Source organism: Sciurus carolinensis, chromosome 6, assembly GCF_902686445.1.
Source record: "Sciurus carolinensis chromosome 6, mSciCar1.2, whole genome shotgun sequence".
Lineage (NCBI taxonomy): Eukaryota > Metazoa > Chordata > Mammalia > Rodentia > Sciuridae > Sciurus > Sciurus carolinensis.
Window position 1 is genome coordinate 63,535,037 of NC_062218.1, and position 12,478 is coordinate 63,547,514.

Sequence of the window (12,478 nt, forward strand, 5' to 3'; positions counted from 1 at the left end):
CCAAATGGTATGGTCTATAAAACCTAAAATATTTACTCTATCCGGTCCTATACGCATAACAGTTGCTGATCCCTGACTTGGAAGATTGCCATTTCACTTTACCCAACCTCTAACTTTCTCAGCATTTTCACTCTACACTAAAGTCAGTTTACTTGCTAGGTCTTGAAGACAGGATTAGGTAATATTTATATTATATTCCTTATCTTCACACCTCACTATAAACTAAATAAAGATTTATGTCTAAAATTTCACTATTGCCTTTTAACATTTTCAGTTTAAAGAGATACATAAAACAAGTGTAACAAAAGTGATTCACAATTGAGAAATAAGAATACTGTGGTGATTTTTGATGAAATATATAATGCAAGAGGAGGATTCTATGTGTAGGACCACGGACTATTTTGGTTGATAATCCCAGTCATCCTATTCCATTGTGCTTGTCTATGGAAAACAGCAGCAATGGCTCCAGCAAATTGAAGAGATACCAAAATATATGCCACACCTGACAAGTAAAGGTGTTGAATATTTTGCATGGTTATTGGACTATCAAAACAAATAAAACTGTTTTTTAAAAAGTCACATTTGGGGCTAGGGTTGTGGCTCAATGGTTGAATGCTTGCCTGGCATGTGTGAGGCACTGGATTTGATCCTCGGCACGACATAAAAATAAATACAATAAAGGTCCACTGAAAACTAAAAAAAATTTTTTAATTTTAAATTTTTAAAAAGTCACATTTTATAAAAAGGCTTGAGAAGAAAAATTATTGAAAAGCAAAATTACTGCTCTAAAAAAGGAAATAAATCACCTATTAGTGAGAATCCAGTAATGCCAGCATATAAAATTAAAGAGAATAATCTCATTTAATATCATTTAGTTCATTTTGTTTGGGCAAGATGTAGTATGAGAAATAGAAAAGGGAAACTAATGTATCAACAACAAGTCACATGATGTTTAAGAGGCTTTGTAGTATATATACAACTTCAACATCACTAGATATTAGCAATTTGATTTCTAAAGTGATTTTATCAACTGATATCCAAATTGCAAAGTAGGAATTTTCCTACTTTTCTTTGGCATCCTGGTGAACTACTAGAATTGTCAGAATTATTGAATTCTGGAAATCGGAAGAGTATGAAAGGGCATTATATCAAGGTTTGAAATACTAATTTCCCTAGTAAGGTGGAGCATCTTTATCAATGCTTATTAAAACAGAAGTTACTAGTATTTGTTGAATCAGTGAATGGATATCTTTTGGTAAATTTAACTTTTTTCCCCTTTCTAGGGAAGCCTAAAGATTTAATAAGAAAATGTAAGTATGAACAATTAACATTTTAAAATTTGTTACTAAAATATTTTTCTGTAACATTATGTATGTTCCCATAAATACAGAAATATATGGAAGATAAACAACAAAAATTTAAAAATCATTCATAATCTCATTGCCCAAATTCCTACTGACCCAAAATGCACATAATTCTGAAATCAAAAAAACTATAAAAACAAGGTTTTTATTAAGCTTGACACAAGCTTTTTAGTAGCAGTTTTACCTCAACTGACACATTATGTATACTACCTAATGTGAATAGTCACATATTTCACCACAGAAACATTATTGTGTTTGAGAATAGTGTTCCTCTAGATGCTATTAGGTAAATGCACAATACCTTTCTAAAATCTAAAAAAACTAGAAATTCAGAAACACATATAGGTCAAAGGATTTTTGTATAGAGGATTATAAGCCTGTATTAACATCCTGGTATTTTCCATTATATTTTCTCTCAATATGTATATGTGAAATTTTTATACACATAAAAATAATTGGGATATCATTTTTAATGTCATTATATGCTTTGGAAATATAGCTGTTAGTGACTGCAAAGCACTTCATGGCACAGATATGACAGCTTATTTAAGCATTATCCTAATCGATACTTAGGCCATTCCATGTTATATATAAAACCTGGGATGAACATCCCTACCAATGAATTTCATCAACATACAATATTTTATTAAAAATATTTGCAGTATATGGTGTACAATATGAAATTAGACTAAACCCTTTTCCAAAGAACCAATGATCATTTAATAACATTTTCTTTTCCTACTAATGTGATAAGCCACTTTGGTCATTCATTTTTTAGTGAAAAACAAAATATAAATATTAAACCAATCTACCCCTATTTTAGTTCATCATTTAATATTTTAATTTGATATCTTTTTTAGCATAAACTCTGAGATGCTTATTAAAAGCTGATGCTAAAAAGTAGAGGAAGAATTGTTTTAAAAGATTTTTCAGACCTAGGGGAAAAAAATCAGCAATCTTAATTAAAAGTGCCAAACAGGATCAGTGAAAAAAAGTTCTCATTTATGTGCATTAAGAATTTCCAGAGTTCCTAGAAAATTAAAGCTTTCAAAAAGAGAAGAAATAGGTCACCTATAAAAGAAAGAAGAATCAGATTGACATTATATTTCACATTAATAACACAGATACCAGAAGACGATGGAGTAATCCTTTCAAAAGTCTGAGACAAAATGATTTATAACCCTGGATTTATAACTATAATAAAGGGTGATGAAAAAATTCATTAACACATTTAGCAATTATTTATTGAGGGGTACTATGTGCCAGGCATGATTTTATGTACCAAGGATACAGTAGTGAAAACTACAAAACTTACAGTACTTTTTAGTAGGGGTAAAAAGACAAAAATAAGAAAATACATATAGAAAGGCAGAATATGACAAGTACTCTAGAGAAAAAGCAATAAGAGAGGATTGGTAATACAGGGGGTCTGCAATTTAGAATAGAATAATCAGAGAAAGACTCTTTGAAAAAAGAATACATGAGTTAAGATCTGAAAGAGGCAATAAGTTATGCATATAGCTGAAGGAAAAAGTTATAAGCTAAGAGAATTTTTTAGTTATATAAAAATTCAAAAAGTTTGTCTACTATGCCCACTGAGAAATTTGCTTTAGAATATACCCAGCAAACTAAAAGTGAAAATCAAGAAGTCATGAGACCAAGAAACTATGTTCAACATAATATAACAGTCAAATGAAGGGGGGTAAAATTCCAAGATTTAAACTGTGCTGTAGGCCTGGAATACAACTAGTCTAAATAGAAATCTTAGTGTGAGCTCACATGGGAGAAGATATCAAGAAGAATGGAAGAGACACTAAGGAACAGAGACAGTAAGAAGATAGACTATATTACTAGATAAAGAAATCATGCTTTTTTTCTTTCAATTAAAAAAATAGGAACTCCCCAATGATTATGGTTGTAATATGAAGATACTGATGAAGAAAATAATCCTATTTAACCAGATATTTATAAGAACAATCTTTTATGCAACATAGGATGTATTGAGACAAATACAATCCTATATCCTATACCATAAAGTGAAATAGTTATAATCTACTTACTCATCTTCAACAGACCTATAAGCAAAATATATTCCCCCTTGTTTGAAATATTTGCATTTTAAAGTTTGTTTATAGCCTAAGAAATGTCTAATAAAAACGTCTCAAAAAAACCATGTCATAGTGGCTAACCTGACTCCTAGTAAGCAATGAAATTTCAGTATTTCATAAAAATTATAACACCTATGTAACCAATTCCCTGTATTAAAGTCCTGTGTTTGAAATTCCTAGTATGGTTTCCTTTTTTCTTGACAGATGCAGTTCTCTTCTATTGATACAGTTGATAATAAGTTCTCCTATTTTTGAAGAAACACTTTTGAGATTTTTAGTAAAAAAGGAAAAGAATAAACTTTTACTGGGGGCCTAATGTGAACAGATCTTTCGGTAGTTTATTGCATTTAATACTTAGAAACATACTGAAGTACAGTCTCTTAATTATGCCTTCCCACAATATTTTTAAAGTCTTTGGATTAAACTAGAACTGAATTAAGATTTATTAGTATTTTAGAAATGAATAAAATCCAAGTGGCTGCATTTCATAGAAATGGTCAAAATGATACTATTAATGAAAATTAAGTTGAAGACAGCAACACTAATGAACACAGGGTGGATAAATGACTTTTGAGGTTTTATCCTTTCCAAAGGCCATAACCAAATCCATTCTCCCAAAACAAGTTTTTTAGTGAAATTCAATAGTTACAACTCAAGAAGAGTTAGTTATGATCTTGGAATCTTATGAAGCATTATATATATAACAAAATCAGGCAAAAGTTTGAAACAGTCAACAAGAGCTAAAATTAAAATGATTTAAAGAAGCAGCTACCATAGTGACCACTTACAATAAGCCAAGTAAGCTAAATACATTGTGTCATTTAATCTTCAAGGGAACCCTGTAAAATAGGTACTATAACCATTCCCCTTTTAGTAAGAACTAAATTAAAATTCATGGAGTTTCAGGAGCTTGTTCAAATTCTCGTAGCTAGTGTCAAAGAACTGTTTTATTCTAAAATCTATACCCTTAGCCACAAGTGATATACTTTATTTTTTTTTTCAAGTAATTCTCAAACATTTGAATGTGTAAAAAGGTTTAAATGTGTTCAATTATGGCAAGCATTGTTGGCTGCCTATTCTGCAGGCATTCCTTTGTTTCTTACTTGCTAACAGAATGTTTATAATCATCCAAGAAGTCATGTCCTTCAAAGGAAGAAATCAATCAGAATGGTCTTACTTTTCCAAGCGATAGTTTGGGCATCTGCAAATAACCCAATTCTGGCCAAAACTACACAAGGGATATTTTCTGGGGGTTCTGCTATGTTTTAGATTAGGTGTCCCTCAAAAGCTCATGAGTGAGACAAGAAAGTTTAGAGATGAAATGATTGGGTAATAAAAGGCTTAACTTAATCATTATCTCCCAATGGGGATTAACTTGGTGATAACTCTAGACAGGTCACAGTGTGTGGATGGAGGAGGTGTGTCCCTGGGGGTGTGCCTTTGGTGTTCATATTTTGTCCTTGCTGAGCAGAGCTCACTTTTTCTGCTTCCTGGTGCGATGTTCCCAGCGGCCTTCCTTAGTCACATACTTTTGTCATGATGTTCTGCCTCACCTCATGCCCCAAGGAATGGAGTCAGCCATCTATGGATTGAGACCTCTGAAGCTGTAAGCCTTCAAGTAAACTTTTCCTACTTTAGTTGTTCTTGTCGGGTCTTTTGGTGCCACTAATGAAAAAGCTGACTAATATAGGCTCTAAGAAGGTCATCATTGCTCTTATAGTGGAATATAATTTCTTTTCTCTCCTGAACATTGTCACCTCTATATGATACCTGCCAATTGTGACAGGTCTGTGGGATAAGGAAGAAATCCAGTTTAAAGGACAGGTCCTTGCGTGTTGTCAGAAAACTCTAGTTCTTAATGAAGTCACTGAACTACCAAATTAATTTTTTAGAGTATACTACCTCTAGATTTCTTATTGTATGAGATAACAAATATTCTTACAGTTTAAACCACATGTAGTCTGGTTTTCTATTATTTGAAACTAAAAACATCTGAAATGATAGAATCATTAGATGGTTCTGCAAAAAGAAATAACACTTTCCTATTTTGGACTAATTCATTCTAAACTGATAAATCATTTGGAAATTGAGTTATCTCTTCTTTTTCTTCCCATACACAGGCTTGAAGAAAATAAAGATCAAATGACCTATTTAACTCCCAATTGTATGTTTCTCATTATATGAAGATGTATTCCATATAATTTTGTACAAAAGGCTAATATTTTATACTTAAACAGTTTTATGTAAAATTTTAACAACTTTTGTTTTTAATAATCAGTGGTTACTGGTGGCTAATATTCAGAATAAACAATATTATCTTCTATTTAAATCATATTTTCAATTTATAAGGTACTTCTGTAACTTCCAGAATACTGGGGGTAAAAGAACAAAATTTCAGGGCCCCTAAACTATAACTTGCCAAAGAGTGGGAATTAAGTACCTAGGCAGTAACATCTACAAACTTACATTTTTTAGGGAGTGGGGTTGGGGGAGATGTTTAATAGTGCTATAAAGGAAACAATATGACACCAGCAAAAGTGTATCTGCTTACAACTATGATGCAGCAGGGGGAAATGTACTATCATGGGAAAACACATGTGAACTGTGAACTGCATTAATTATGAATTCCCTCATATGGAAGAATGGGAGGTTGACCTCAGAATTTGATGATAGGGCTCAGAGTCGATATAGGAAATGTATGTAGTTAAAATTCAGTAAGTTTTAGTCATTCTTTACTAATCCTTTTATGGTTAGTTTAAGCCCCAAGTGAAGCCAGGTGCAGTGGCACATATCTGTCATCCTAGCTACTCAGGAGATTGAGGCAGGAAGATCACAAGTTCAAGGCCAGCCTGGGCAATTTACTGAGGTCCTGTCTCAAAACAAAATAAAAATGGCCAGGGTTGAAGCTTAATGGTAGGGTACTTGCCTAGGACATGTGAGGCCCTAGGTTCAACCCCTAGTACCTCAAAATAAATAAAATCTCAAGTGAGTTTTTCTGCTATTCCCAAACTTCAATGGATAATTTTTTAAGATTTTGGAGTCAGTGAAACTAAAGAATTTGCAACAATATTCTCTCTTAATAAAACTTTAACAAAAGTTAAAAACTTGCCTCTTCTCCCTCCTCATCCTCTTCCCCTCACTCATTTTCCAAAACCTAATTCCAATGCCCTTGTCTTTTAGGTGGATCACTCTCCCATCAACCCTAACATTCTCCCAACTTACACTATGGATCCTATGGATATTCACAGCATATATCTCATATATATATATATATATATATATATATATATATATATCATCATTTAGGTTGAAATTTTTGTCTACTTTCACTCTTGAAAGTGAGTGTAAAGTGCCTCATATCAGCACCTAGCAGAATATGTGCCTCACAGATAAGTTTACTGAATGAACTCAAAATCACTCTGTAAGGTAAGCAGACTACCCATCGTTATTTCCATTTTCAAATCAGAAACCATGATTCAAAGAGAAATGATTCATCTTAAGGTCAGTTGGCCAAGAAAATGGTGAAATCGGGATGTGAAATCCTGACTTAAAATTTCAAGCATCAACACTTAATACCACGCCAAAGCATCTCATGTTTAAAATAAATAAACCAATTTTTAAAACTTAAATCTCTTTTCCTGTTCCCAAAGTAAAATCATTCCATGGTACAAAATCTGAACAGCACAAAAGAGGACACAGCAAAAATGTAAGCTATCCCTATCTGCCCTGTTCTAGTCACCCAGTTCCTACCACTGGAAACATCTTATCAATTTTGTGTGTAGCCTAAATGAAAGAAAATGAATGTTTAATTTGATGGTATTTGTTATCTTATAATCTCCCAGTATTTATTAATTAATCCATTAAACTGGAGATGGTTCAAGTTCTATTAACTGCTCAAGTAGAATATATACTTTAATTAATTTTAATAAAGTTAGACAAGACAGGCTGGGGATATAGCTCAGTTGGTAGAGTGCTTGCCTCACAAGCAGGAGGCCCTGGGTTCAATCCCCAGCACCTCAAAAAAAAAAAAGACACTAAAGTTAGACAAGACAAATTTTGTAATCAGCTAAAATTTTTTCCAGATAGATTTCCAAGGAGGTCCTCCAGAAGAGAGAAGGGGATCTCAACTCAGAGCTGGCAGTTTCTTGAAATACACCACAGAAAATAATTTTAGGACTCACTGAAAAAGGTACAAGTAGAGATTTATTCGGGAAAGCAAGCCATAAAGCAGGATAGGCACTCAAAGGGAGAGGGAGCACAGGCACTCAAGAATATGATGCACTTTTGGGGTCCTTGGCTGTTCTTTTAAAAGAAACTCTGTAAACAGTGAGCATGAGAGGTACATACAGGTGGCATGAGCTTAATGAGCTTGATCCTTTGGATCACAGATTGTGCTGCAGTGGTATAGTTCTTTCCAGAATCTTAAGGCTGACATTATTTTGTTAGTAGATGGTATGTGGACTGTATCCACATTATGGGTCTCTAACAATTTCTCTCTCTAGGCTTTACTGAATTGGTCTAAAAATACACTGTGTAAGCTAACAAGATACATAGACACTAATTAACTGATTTATGATTCTTTTAAGAATTCATACCTGGGGGAAAGCATGCCTGGTGAGGGTGTTCACAGAGTCTTTAATGTTTAAAACTTACAGTCCCTTTTTTCCTTCCCTGTTTCTATCTACCTCAAAAGGACACACACCAAATCCAGAATCAATATTTTTAATATTAAAAGGTTAGTGATTAATAAACGAATAAATATCAGGAATAATTTTAAAAACACAAATATAAAACTAATTATTTTACTAGCCCTCTAAACTGACTCTAAAAAGTTTTGAAATGTCAGAGAATTTAAAAAGTATACTGCTGAAAGGGTAAGGACATCATGAATAGCTTCTGCTTGAGTTTATATGAGAAAGTCAAAGTTCCTTCCATAGCTGCTTCATCTCCATACAAAACACTGACAGTTTTAATTACCACCTAAAATCACAAATCTTTTTGTACATTTGACTTTTTATCCTCTGTCCAGGCCCATATCTCTAACCTCCTTTGTAACATCTCTATTTAGAGATGTCTATTTAGACGTCCCACCAGCAACTGTAGCAGGTTAAAAATTTAGCTTACCATCAACCCTTGCTAAAGTAATACCCTTCCCAACTTGAGCTGTCAATGTCAGAATTCTGTTCTCAATCTTACAATCTTTGTGATATTGTTTACTAGAAGCCTTTCATAGTGATTGGTTTGGCTAAGAATGAGACAAACAGAAGGAAGTACAGGTGGGGAAATTTTGTTTTTATTTTTCAAAATAAAACTGTACAAGTACTAGACAAAGTAGGGCTTGGTTTGTGAGCAGTTCATGGGATAAAGAGCTAAGCTCTCTTCAAGTTTAATATGAGACAACAGTAATACTGTTACAAAAAAAAAAAAAAAAGAACAAAAGCCAATTCTATCATAGATGCATTAAAAGAAGCAAAGAACTTAAAGGATAGTAGATAAATAGCACTGTACTGGACAAATTGCATCTGTACTATTACCATTCATAATTTATTTCCAAAATTGTTATATATAATTTAGATCCAAAAGGTATGTCATATAGGCACTGTGGTACACACCTTCAATCCCAGCAACTCAGGAGGCTGAGGCACGAGGATTCAAGGTTAATCTCAGCAATTTAGCGAGGCTAAGTAACTTAGTGAGATCCTGTCTTGAAAGAAAGAAAGGAAAGGAAGGAAAAGAAAGGAAAGGAAAGGAAAGGAAGGCAGGCTGGAGGAGCTGTGGTTATAGGTCAGTGGTAGAGCGCTTGCCTAGCATGTGTGAGGCACTGGGTTCTATCCTCAGCACCAAATAAAAATAAATAGCCAAAACAGAGGTATTATATCCATCTATGACTAAAAATAAATAAATAAATAAATAAATAAATAAATAAATAAATAAATAAAGGCTGGAAATGTAGCTCAGTGGTAAAGTACCCATGGATTAAATCCCCAATACCACCCCTCAAAACAAATGGGAAAAAAAAAAAAAAAAAAAACAAGAGATATGTAAGGCAGCAAAGGAAGGACTACAATGGCAAACAAGAATATTAGGAGAGGACTAGCAATACTATCATTCTAGTCTGTGAAATAGTTGTTTGCCTGAAACATTCCAGCAGATGATGGGGTATGTAGTTACTTTAAACCAACATAGATTTTCATAACTAAAACAGGAAAAGAAAATATCATTTAATATGTATGACTTTAGTTGACTAATTACTGTTACTCCCCAAGATAATGAAAGTTAGCATTTGTTAGGATATCTGAATTTTATCAAATTATAAAACAAGCCCAATTTAATGACATTTCTTACAATAATTATTCTTGGTGATCTATCAACTTGGATTAGTAGCAATTCTAATCCCTGAATTGCTGATAAAATTTAATAAAATTTGGGAGCAGAAACTGGGATTTCCTTAAGTTGGAAAGTCCTAGGATCCACAGAATTCAAAGAATTCAGGAGAATGACAAAATAATCATTTGCTGCTAATAATTTTCATTCAGAAAAATTCAAGAATTAGAAATAATTAAACATACTTTTCACAACATACTGGGTATACATATATAGTAATTTAGTGTATATGAAATAACCCACTTTCAATGTACATTTATTTTGTACTTTCACACATACAAATTTTTTTTTTCAAGCCAAATTTCCAAGTCCTTAACTGCTTGTTACTTTTAAATAATATTTGGTAACGACAATTGTTATAGAGTCTTACTCAGCAATTTTAACACATAGCAAATCTGGTTTGAAAACTCAGTATAGTAACATTTTCTTAATTATTCTAACATTGATTCCCAAGAGGCTAAAGTCCACCAAATCTTTCTTGTTACTTATAGTTCATAGTTTACAAAAAGTTTATATTACCTCAAATATTCCACCTTTTACTCTTCAATTGCTTACCCAGAATAAAGTAGTCGTTTTACAACATGACTTTCTGAATTTGTCAGTTAACACTTTAAAAAGTTGCACTGTCACAGAGATATATCAACCTTTAAGTTCTTATCCCATGAATGGTATTCACATGTATAAACATAAAAATCCTCCATCTCACAAAAACAAGAATATATAAATCATGCAATTTGTTACATTTAAAGAATATCACAACTTTAGCAAGTTCTTCTACATAGTCTTCCTGGACTATTTCAGATGAGTTATTTGGTAGAACTTTCAGGACCCTGATTCTGTAGACAGACTACCATGATTACATATGAACAAATATATGATAAATATTCTTTTCTCTGGTCAACCTAAAAAACCCAAGTAATAACTGTAGTATTTGGAATTAAAGAATACATAGGAACTAGAATTAAAGCAAGATGACTCAAACTTGAATATATCTTTGGAGGGAAATAATCTATCCTTTAATTGACCATACAAATAAAATCACACTATTCTTCAAACATGCTGTTGTTTACAGAACAAAAAGAAATGTTCTTCCAAGAGACATTAAACAGATGTGGTGAAAATAAAAAGGTCTTTATGAAAAAAAATGAGGCTAGGGAAATACTGCACACTCTACTCCCTTCTTAAAGATTCATACAGTAAAGTTTATGAGTAATCTTAAAAGAAACATCAAAATTTATTTAATTCATTTTTCTCAAAATAATTTGAGGACAAAACACTTTTTTTTCAATATATTTATTATAATCTAGTGAATGAGATTCTATTGAATACCAACTTGTATTCCCAAATGAGAGACAATATTCAAAATTCTGACTAATTGACAAATTTTTATTTCTAAATTCCTGTAGTGTATTTATATACATTAAATACAAAAATTTTCTATTCAAAATTCCCAACTTAGAGAAGTTAATAAAATCTCATCATCAATTTAAATACAATTAATTTCTTAAATCTGTATTTTAGCATAGTTAATATTAATGACAGTGAACTTTATAACTGCCCTATTGCTTTTAAAATTATCATTTGCTTAAAACTGAATTTATTTAAAACTAGCTACACCATTTTGTGATATTATCAAGCAAAATATTTAGTTTAAAAAATTATATAATAACATCATTATAGGTGATAAATTTTTAAAAAAATCTAATCTAACTTTTCCCTAATGTAAATTTATTTCTTTACCTTAAACATGTAAGTATTACCTTAAAAGGTAATAAATATTCTGTCGGTCTTAGATCACAAATCTATAAAGAAACACATTTTTTTAAAAAGTAATTTTAAAATAAACTTCAATAGAAAATGTGATCTAAAAAACCACTTTAAAACCAGAACCTTAACTAAACTCAAGTTTATGAACAAATTAGCACATAAAAGTTGTCTTCTACAGCTCCCCAAACATTCATTAAGAAATATCCACTAATTCAAATTTCCAAAATAGCCCAAAACACATGGTAAAGTAGCATTCTTACTATGGTAAAATAAGATATATAAATCTAGCTTTGATGATGAAAGAAATTGAACTTTTAATTCCCAACCAACTGATTAACCTATTAGAATCCTTTTGCTTCCTAACTGTAATTCCTATAAAAGGAAAATTGAGAATGCCTTTTAAAAAATACATGAAGTCTATTTTGTGAAATTTTATTCTCTAGGCACTGCAAGGCCCTTGAATATTGTGGCCTCTGCAACCTGAACAACTCATTTATTTCAGATGCTATGTTAATAAGGAAATACTCTAAAGAGAACACAGGAATATACTGCATATCTTAAATACTCTGAAAAGACACAGGAATATTTAAAACTAGGCAACACAATTTACGATTATAAGAAGAAACTTATTATAATGTATGTATGTAAGAATAGCCCATGTTATTCCAAGAGTTCATAAATATTTTAAAACCACTTTCATGTTTCCCAAAATTTTAAGTAGCAGTTCAAATTTTCAATTCAAGTGGTTGCATGTATGACTTGGTCAATAATTTCATTTCAGACCAGATAATAAATTTACCAGTGTATAAATTGTTTCCTCAATTTACAAATAAATCTAGGGCTTCTTTGTGTACA

At 31.9% G+C, this 12,478-nt stretch overlaps 1 protein-coding gene and 1 non-coding gene across 2 annotated transcripts in view; one reads left to right on the plus strand and one right to left on the minus strand.

Annotated features, from left to right (window-relative positions):
• Positions 1 to 12,478, minus strand: part of Tbca (tubulin folding cofactor A) — an 80,882-nt gene that overhangs the window by 32,996 nt on the left and 35,408 nt on the right. The window lies entirely within an intron of this gene.
• On the plus strand, positions 7,419 to 7,492 carry Trnav-cac (transfer RNA valine (anticodon CAC)). The gene has a single exon. It is a non-coding gene; the product is annotated as a tRNA-Val (tRNA).